Consider the following 8847-nt stretch of genomic DNA (forward strand, 5'->3'; position numbering starts at 1 on the left):
TTCCTGCTGTACTGCAACCCTAGTGGTTCTCATAGATAGCTGTGTGTTATCTTATATCCCTGACCTCAGTGTCCTCTCTGCTACCCAGGCCCATGAGGCTGCCAACCAAGGAAGGGCGACAAGCACTGGCATTTGTACTTGTTTTTTACACTGTGTCTGCAGAGCTCAATAAACTGTTTTAGTGTCTTTCTGTGAGTGCAAGGGGGAGAGGAGGGCTGTTTCAGCACCACTGCTCTGGCCAGCTGGGAGGAGGCTCCACTTCTCGAGCCGAGCATGGCCTTAAAAGATAGCACAGGGAGGTATGAATGAGGCAGATTTATGTTCTCATAGATTGGGAAATGGGCTGCTAACCACTCAATGCCAGGGCATGAGGGGCCTGGTTGCAGTCCAAGATGAAATTGGGGAGGACACACTGGTTTGCCCATTACTGAAAGACAGAAGCCTCTTGAGCACTTAGCGGTTTGGGGCTGCGCTATGAGCAGTCAGGGTGGGGTGATTCTGGGCTTCTTAGCCACAATGGCCTGAGAGAGGGCTGTGACCATGAAAATGGCCTGTGCCCACCCCACCCTTTCCTCTAGGGTCTGGGTCCCCACCACAGCTGCATGGCACAGGGGTGAAATGTACCTTCTCAGCTTGCATGGCATCCTCACTCAGGACATGACTTGTCAGCAGAAGTGGGGGGAGGGCTGGCTGTGAGTGCTGGAAATCATGCTGCAGCACTGGCCTCTGTGCTGATTGTGATGGGGCAGGGGAGCTCTGCATGTCTGGAAGAGGGGCACTGAGATGTCCAAGGAGTGGGTCTGGAACACCTGTGGCAGAAGTGTGGGGAACAGTGTTTTGAAGCCCACATGCTCAGCTGCAGTCTGTGGGGTCAAGGACCAGGGTGGTGAGGGATTCTATGAGGTGGAAGGCACAAGCTTGGACTCCAGGTCCTGGGTCCTAATTTCAGTGGCATCAGAGCTTTTGCCTTGCTCTTGTATGCCATGCTCCCTGCTTTTGGCCATGCCCAAGAAGTTGTCAAGAGTTCTCAGATCCAGCTGCAGGAGCATCTTGGCTCTTGTGATGATGCAAGGACAAGGACTAACATGATAAACTCATTGTGGACTGGCTTCAGGTGCTAACCTCTTGTCCTGTGGCTCCTGGGGACCTGTTCCTGGGCACCCAGTTGTCTTGTTTTCCTGGGGCTTTCCTGCACCTCCTCCTCTAACAGGGTCCCTGCTGATGACTCCTCCCACCCCCCAGTGGTGACACAGGTATATGGGTTCTTGACAACCATGTCCTTGGTGAAGAAGCAGGACAGCTCCTTGTAGAAGGGCATGGTCTGCCTTTGGGTCCCAGACTTCTTGTTGACATCATACATTCAATTATACTGCATCTTCATACACTTGGTCTTGGCATGGCACTGCTCCCAGTTTCTTTTGTGGCTCCATACCTGCATCTGCTGGGCAATGTGCCTTAAGACATCCTGGTTCCGATGCCCTTTCTGGAGCTGTTCCTGGGTCTCCTCTTTGACCCAGATAGCATCAAGACCCCTCATCTCCCTGTAGTCTCAGTTGTGAGACGAGGGTTGGTTAGTGCAGGAGGACAGGATGGGGTCATCCATGGTCTGCAGCAGTGCCTGTGGGGTCTTGATGTCCAGGGGCCAATGAGGATCTGGTTGAGAGAGGATGAATGGAAGGATGCCAGGAAGGCTAGAAGATGGATGGATGAAAGAAGCAAAGGATGCATGCAGGTAGGGTTCCTGGTGCATAGCTTTCCCTCTCACTGCAGCTGGGTGTGGCCCCTGCTCCAGAATGACCAGGACTCTACTGGTCAGGCCACCCTCACAACCTCAAACTACCCAGGGATTTCCAGCAGACACCCCATGATTCTGCAATGCACCATGCCCTGTCCCAGAAATTTCCAGTGTCCTCCACCTGCAACATGGAAGCAGCTCCCAGCTGGAACATGGAAGAGTGCTCCATGATGGGGTACAGGAGCATGGCCTGAGGACTCTGTTCAGGCCCCAAGGCTCATGCAAGGGGCACAAATGCCTCCCTTCCCTCCCTGAACCACTCCCTGCCTGTGGCTAACAGAAGGTCAGAGGCAGGAAGCAGGACTGGGGAAAGGGTCTGTGCTGGTTTGACTCTGGGAAACCTTGGAGGAGAGGCCCACTGGGTATTTGGCTGAAGCAGCCAAGCACAGGCTAAGTGCTAGCATGCTTCCCTGTGAGACGGGGGTAGTAGGGGTGTGGCGGGGCAGTAGGGGGTGCCCCTGTGTTAAGCCACCCACCTCAGTGCACCTGACCACCTTCCAGGCTCCGACTGCCTCCCTGGGGGTGCCTCACATCTGGATGCCCCCCCCTTCTGGAGCACACCCGCAATCCTGGGGGTAATGCTGCCACCACCCAGAGTCTGGACTGATCTTGGATCTGCTCCCTCTGGGAAACACAGGCCTAGTAGTTCTTGAAGGTACTTGACCCACTGCAAGAACTTGCAGGTGCTTCCCTCAATCTGAAACACAAATAGTGGCCGCCCTTAGTCAGCTGAACTGAGGGGACCCCAAGGCATAATGTAGACCCTCTCCCAATAAGACTCCCATGCTAGGTACAAAGGAGAACTTTATTGGTTAAGAGGAGCAGGTTTGGAATAGGGTAGAGGGTACAGCAATACTGGAGAAATACCTTAGAGCAAACAGTGGCATAGTAGCCTTTGATTACATATCTGTGTTATTGCAAGCTATATATCTAGTTAGATCTCAAGTGGCTTACTCACAAGTATCATCCAGAGGCAGGTGGAGATTTCCTCTGGAAGCAAGCAGTTCATTGACCATGAGTGTCAAGAGAGAGAGAGCAAGTTTCAGATGGTCCAGCTTCTTTGAGAGTTCTCATCATGCCAGCTGCTCCACCTCCTGGGCAGTCCTTAATTTATATAGATCTTATGACCTCATTTACCTGATCCAATGGCAACTGTTGGCTGCTAGCCAACCAATTTGAAATGCATCCCTGGGTGCTGGGTAGACTGGCAGGGTCTCTAGCCGCCTCCCATTGCCTAGAACAATAGGGAGCTTATGCCCCACCAGGTGTGTGATGCCAGTCACATAGGCAGAGGGAGCAAGTTTTTCCCCTCCCTCAGGAATGTATCCAGTTCAGGTTACAACTCAGGGTTACCTGAAGCCAATGGGGCCAGAGGTTTCTGCCTTCTACAGTAACCATGGTAATCGATTGTCAGATAGCAGAGTTTGGGGAGACACCGAGATGGTATTTTGCTAGTGGGGAGGAGGCTGCAAAGGAGGCTGGGATGTCAGAGGACAGTCATCTAACTTGATTCAGTAGGGGATCTGGTACAGAAGTTCAATTCACTAGTCTAACCTAAATCAATTAGATTTGAGTGCACATCAAGCCAGTTCTATTGTAGACTAGGTTCTGACATTTTTAGACCGGTCAATGTGACCTGTACGGTTATGAGTTTAGACAAATTTCTGATCACTTAGACCATTTTATATGTAATGTTTGTACCTGGCCATTGTTACCTCAGTGTACCCCTTGGGAGGTGACAGCACATGCCCTCCTCTGCAACAAGCCAGCTTTATGAGAGACACTGTTCAAAGAAGAGAAGAAAACATGGCTCCTCATTCTTCCTAAGCTCTTTACAGTGTCTACTGTCCAAGAAGGGGTTAGCAGTAAGCAGTCTGTACACTCAGAAGAATGCAGGGATTACAACCATGCCTGGGCATTGCATGGGATACAAAAGCACAGAAAGTCTCTTAGTCTCCCTCCTGTACACTTGAGGATTTGTGAAAGAGCCAAGCATAGTCACATCCTGTTTATAGGACTCTGAGCATTCCCACCTTCCATTTGGCCTGTGAAACATGCTTTGACTTTTGCTTTCTTGATTTAAAGTTGTCTATTAGACTTCTAAAATGTCTCCAAAAGATTCACACAAAGGGATTCATTTTGTGTGTAGTTTGGGAGGTAAGTGGTCACAGAAGGATGAATGTAAGATTCCTTTTTATCTGGAGGCTTCTTCAAGGACATGTCTGGAAATTTTGTAATTAGATTCAAAAACCCCGTTGGGAAATGCCAGCTCTTAGCTTTCCCTCATTTTATGACTACAGAAAACTAATAGAACAATTCTTCTATTTCAAAGAACTCAAAAAGACCACAACAGGTCAGAATGTATTTGACCCTATGGACTCATATTTGAAATCTCTGGGTTTATCTTTTGAATCATGTGTAGATGCTTGCATATTTAATAGTGCTAATATTGAGTGATACTCTGTAGCTCCCTTAAAAGGATCTCACAGCACCCTAGTTGTGAATCACTGAAATAGCACATATTATATTACCATTATTTATTATTGTTATTACAGAAGTGAATAGGAGCTCTCATCAGGGATCAGTCCCATGGCACTAAGCACTGTTCACATATAGAATGAAAGATGATCCCTGCTCTAAAGAACTTATTGTTGAAATAATAGATCTGGGAAATTTGACAATGCACAGTGATCATGATTTTCCCCAGCTGACATGCAAATATTTGATAGGGGAGCATCTGTATCCCCTCCCTCTCTGAATAACTGCACAGTTCTTGTAGAGTCAAACAATTCATAGTACAATTCAATCTATACTTTGGCCAATTCTTTAAGGCACCTCATGGTTAATTAAAAAAGAGATTTTCCCTGTAAAAATCAAACTTGTTTTTCTCTTCTGGAGCCAGTAGAGGGAGATATTGGAGTTTGTTTTGCCATATCAATTCACTTAGTTGTTCTCTGCCACTTAATTAATTCAATGTTTTAAATCAAACCACTGTTTAAAATGTTCTGCTATTAATATGCAAGAGGAGACATGTAAACGTAGAGAATTTCCACTAAACTTTCTACAGAACCGCAGATTTCTAGTACTTTTGTGGGTCTTTTTGGAAAGTCACTGCAATAGAAATGTTGGCTCTTAAAACAAAGCCTTCTCAGAAATGGGTTCATGCACTGAGGTACTAATTTAACATTTCTAAGATGGAACAAAAGTCAAAGAAGATTTTTTTTTTAAAGAAAAAAGGATCTAACCTAAAATATCTTCTAGTCAGGTCAAGAATGTACTAGAGTATAACTCATTTAAAAGAGATTTAGAGGAGGCTTTTCTTTATTTTTTTAGTGGGGGAGAAAAAGGTGATGAAAAGATATATTATGTAAGATATGAGGCTAAATCATACGGGGCTAAATCCAACTTATTCAATCAGCATTTACCTTGAAAAATAAAACCAATTTTGGTCAGCTTCTCAGCTGGTATAAACCTGTATGACTCAGGTAAAAGAAGTTATGCCTAGGTACACCAGCTGCAAATCTTAAGAAAGTCTTCCAAGATTGTTCTCTTGGTTTTAACAATGCTGTTATTGCTAAAATGAATGCCAGTTCTTTTATTTAAAAAGATTCAGATGAAGGTTAGATTATATTATAGACTTCAAACTGAAATGGACACACAGGACTCAATTTTGAACAATCATAAACACACACAAGATAGCATCACTGACTGACATGATAAGTGAGCTCAGAGAGAGACTCATGTACAGCATCTAAGCCTTCGAATTCATACTACATAATGCTGTTCCTGAGAGGGCAGAACAACTCTGCGTTGATAGCTCCCCTTTCTCAGTCAGTCAGTGGATCTTCTTACCAGTCTGTTAGACTCAATTAAGGTTGAACATGGAAATAAATTTAAACCCCTACCCCCCAAATATGCCAGATTCATCTGGAAATTATTTTGCTCACAGAGTTGGAAACTGAATTTGAAGGAACAATTTTTTTTGTTCTCTTTTAACTGAATTCCTTTAGCCCCTTGGATTTTCTTCAACTGTAGCAGAGCTGAAAGGACAAATGATTTCTTCTCCTTGGCATTAAAGCTGATCTGAAAAGTACAAATATTACCTGTAAATACTGACTCTATATAGACACTACCAGGTGCCTGTTTCAGATATATGGTTAAATAGCTCTGGACGAAGGGAATACCATCCATTCAAGCTAGCTGCAAAATTTGTCACATACAAAGTTGTGTTTACATTGCATTTGGGAGGTGTTATAGCTGCATACTTAACCTAGCTTAAATCTAGCTGGCTCAGATACTGGTAGCAAAACGGTACAACTGGACAAGCTAACCTAGGCCCTTAGGTAGCTACTTGGCAGATGAAGCCCAGACCACCATAGCTTTGCAACTGTTGTCATCCAAAATCACCAGTTTTAAATTAACATGAATATGTCTACATGAGCTGCAATCAGATTGCACTATGGACATTCTGAAGCAGCAGGCACTATTTCTTGTTATTCCTGGAGGCTGAGATTTCCAGATACCTATGAAATACAGAGTAGCACTATGCTATTTCATAAGACTTCTATTTCATTGACATACATAGTCGGTCTTATTCTCTTCTCACCAACATAAACCTGCAGCAACTCAACTAAACTCAGAAGCCCCCACATTGACTGTGGTGTAAACAAGAGCAATGTTTAGCTCAGGATTGCTGCTTACAGGCTGGTTTTAGTTTGGGTGAGATCATTCCTTATGTTATGTATAATAGCTGAACTTCCATATCACCCTATTTCACACAGTATGTTGGAGATAGCATGAAGTGACACAAATTCTAGCATTTGATAAAGCCATACGTTGTTTGGGGCCAGTATCTGAGATTAGAATTGAACAACTAAAAAATGGGAGTGTGGAGAATAGAAAAAAACAGCTATACCTGTGATGAGTTAATACACTGAATTCCTGAACTGGATTAGCTTTTTAAAGGAAGAGCTATGAATATATAACTTTAGAGTGGACTTAGTTTCATGCGGCGCATTAATTTTAATAGAAGCTTTGGATTTAACATCTCTTTTGAATAATAATATAAAATTAAATTTAAATTGTAAATAGTGTCCAGATACTACTTGTTTCCTGGCTCAAATTCTTCAGCACATATGGTGCTAGCATAAGCTTGTGCCAGTCTGCCTACTCTGGGTAATTTTGCATGCAAATAGTTTAGTGCCTATGTTGAGGTGCTAGAATGTGTTTAGTACACTTGAAAATATTTGCATTGCAAAAGGAGAGCTAATCTCCTGAGGAAAATCAAATTGATATTTTGTATTAAGGGACTACTTTGGGCATTGTGCTACCTGCACTGTTCTATGGAAAATGATGTTTACAGTGCAGCTAGCATTTTTAATTGACCTTCATAAGAGATGGGCCCACTATGGCTTTGCCAAATTCATAAACTATTGGAACACCCTCTTGTTGTCATTCACCATGGTGCTCTTTTGCTACTTTTGAATCTTGCCACTGATAATTCCATCACTCTGATAAGGCTTTTCCCTATGAACAGGTTTAGCATTGATTGCAATGTTTAGTAAGTGCTCAGGAGGCAGGTTGGTTGGAAAGAAAAAAACAGCACTTATTAATGGCATGAATAATTAGTGCAGCTGGGTCGGCTCAGGCTTCTGGAAATGTCTATTTCACATTGGACATGCTCAGAGGCTCAACACATGGCCACCCTTGTGCTTCCCTTACATTGTTTTATTAGCATATCCATTTCCATTCTAGCAAGTTGATACCCAGCCTTATCGCTCTCCTCCCCCCACCCCTCCCCCCCCAAACCCACCCCCCAATGCACACTGTCTCTTTTAGTTGCTTTATGACAACATTTAACTTTGAGATACCATAATATGTAACTAGTCAGTATATCATTTAATACTTTACTGGGTCACTTAATTAGTCAGTGCTATTTTTTTCCTTCTCTCTTTGTATCTGGCTGGCTCTCTAAGGAAATGATAGTGCTATGACTCACTTCAGAGAGATTATGTTAAAGCATGATCAGAGCTGGACTGTCATTCTGGTCATACTGGAGTTTACCACTCATCACATAGTGACTTCCGTAAAATCAGGAAATGGAACAGAGATTATGAAAGCTGGATTTGTGCTTGGCCTAGAGGCTCCCTGTCAGGACTCCTAGTCACTGGGTGCATCTACATGTGCAATTAATGTGACTCAATATACTCTGGTGCAATTTGATCCAGAGTAAACTAATCCTGACATCACCATCTGCGCATGTGTTTAAGCGTAGTAATTTACTCCACTGTCAGCTACTCCCTGTGTTTGACGGGACAACCTGATGGTGCTGTAAATTAGTCTACACTGGCCCAATTGCCACACATATGTAGACAGTGATGTTTTACAACACAGCACATTACTCTACTTTGCAGTAAAGCGCATGTGTAGACATGCCCACTGGGGATGCTGAAAGCTTCCCTACAGCCTTTTTTCAGTATTGTGTAGGATTCTAAGTTAGTATTGTGCTGTGTATTTTTCCTAAAGAAAAACAAATTTGTCAACTATTTGAATCCCATTTATATAATCACATCCATTCATCTATCCATCGAGGTATGCAAATAAAGCCTGCAAATCCAGTTTCATCCTGGAAACAGAATTTTCTACCTTGTTTAGAGATCCAGATATAACATGACTGGCTGCTCTTCCTGCTTATGGAATATACCTGGAGCCCAACTGAAGGTTTTGCTGCTGAACAGGCAAAAAGAGGTAATAAGGCAAGTGCAAGCACCAGGGGGAAACACCCATGGCCTTATGTGGAGAACATGGGGTCAGACCAGAGGGGAGGGAAAAGGAGGAGTGGTGAGTAGGCATGTGATTCTATGATCCACAAGAGCCATTGAAACGGGTCAGTTAGAACAGCATTCAAAGAACCTACCCTGTCTCAGCTCTGACCCAATGCTAGATGATACAACTGATTTAGTTATATGTTAGTATTTTAAAACTGGTGGACTGATGATCGGAGTGTAACTGTTGAAACACCTGCTTGTGAACACCTTGCCAATGCCAGGAAA

At 44.0% G+C, this 8847-nt stretch overlaps 1 long non-coding RNA gene across 1 annotated transcript in view; it reads left to right on the top strand.

Moving 5' to 3' along the window:
- Positions 1-8510, top strand: part of LOC102369214 — a 9158-nt gene extending 648 nt beyond the window's left edge. Inside the window, exon 3 of the long non-coding RNA XR_324037.1 lies at positions 8450-8510. This is a non-coding gene — a long non-coding RNA (uncharacterized LOC102369214). The remainder of the gene's footprint in view (positions 1-8449) is intronic.
- Positions 8511-8847: the final 337 nt, after the last annotated feature.

The sequence above is a fragment of the Alligator sinensis genome, unplaced genomic scaffold (genome assembly GCF_000455745.1).
Source record: "Alligator sinensis unplaced genomic scaffold, ASM45574v1 scaffold798_1, whole genome shotgun sequence".
Taxonomy (NCBI): domain Eukaryota; kingdom Metazoa; phylum Chordata; order Crocodylia; family Alligatoridae; genus Alligator; species Alligator sinensis.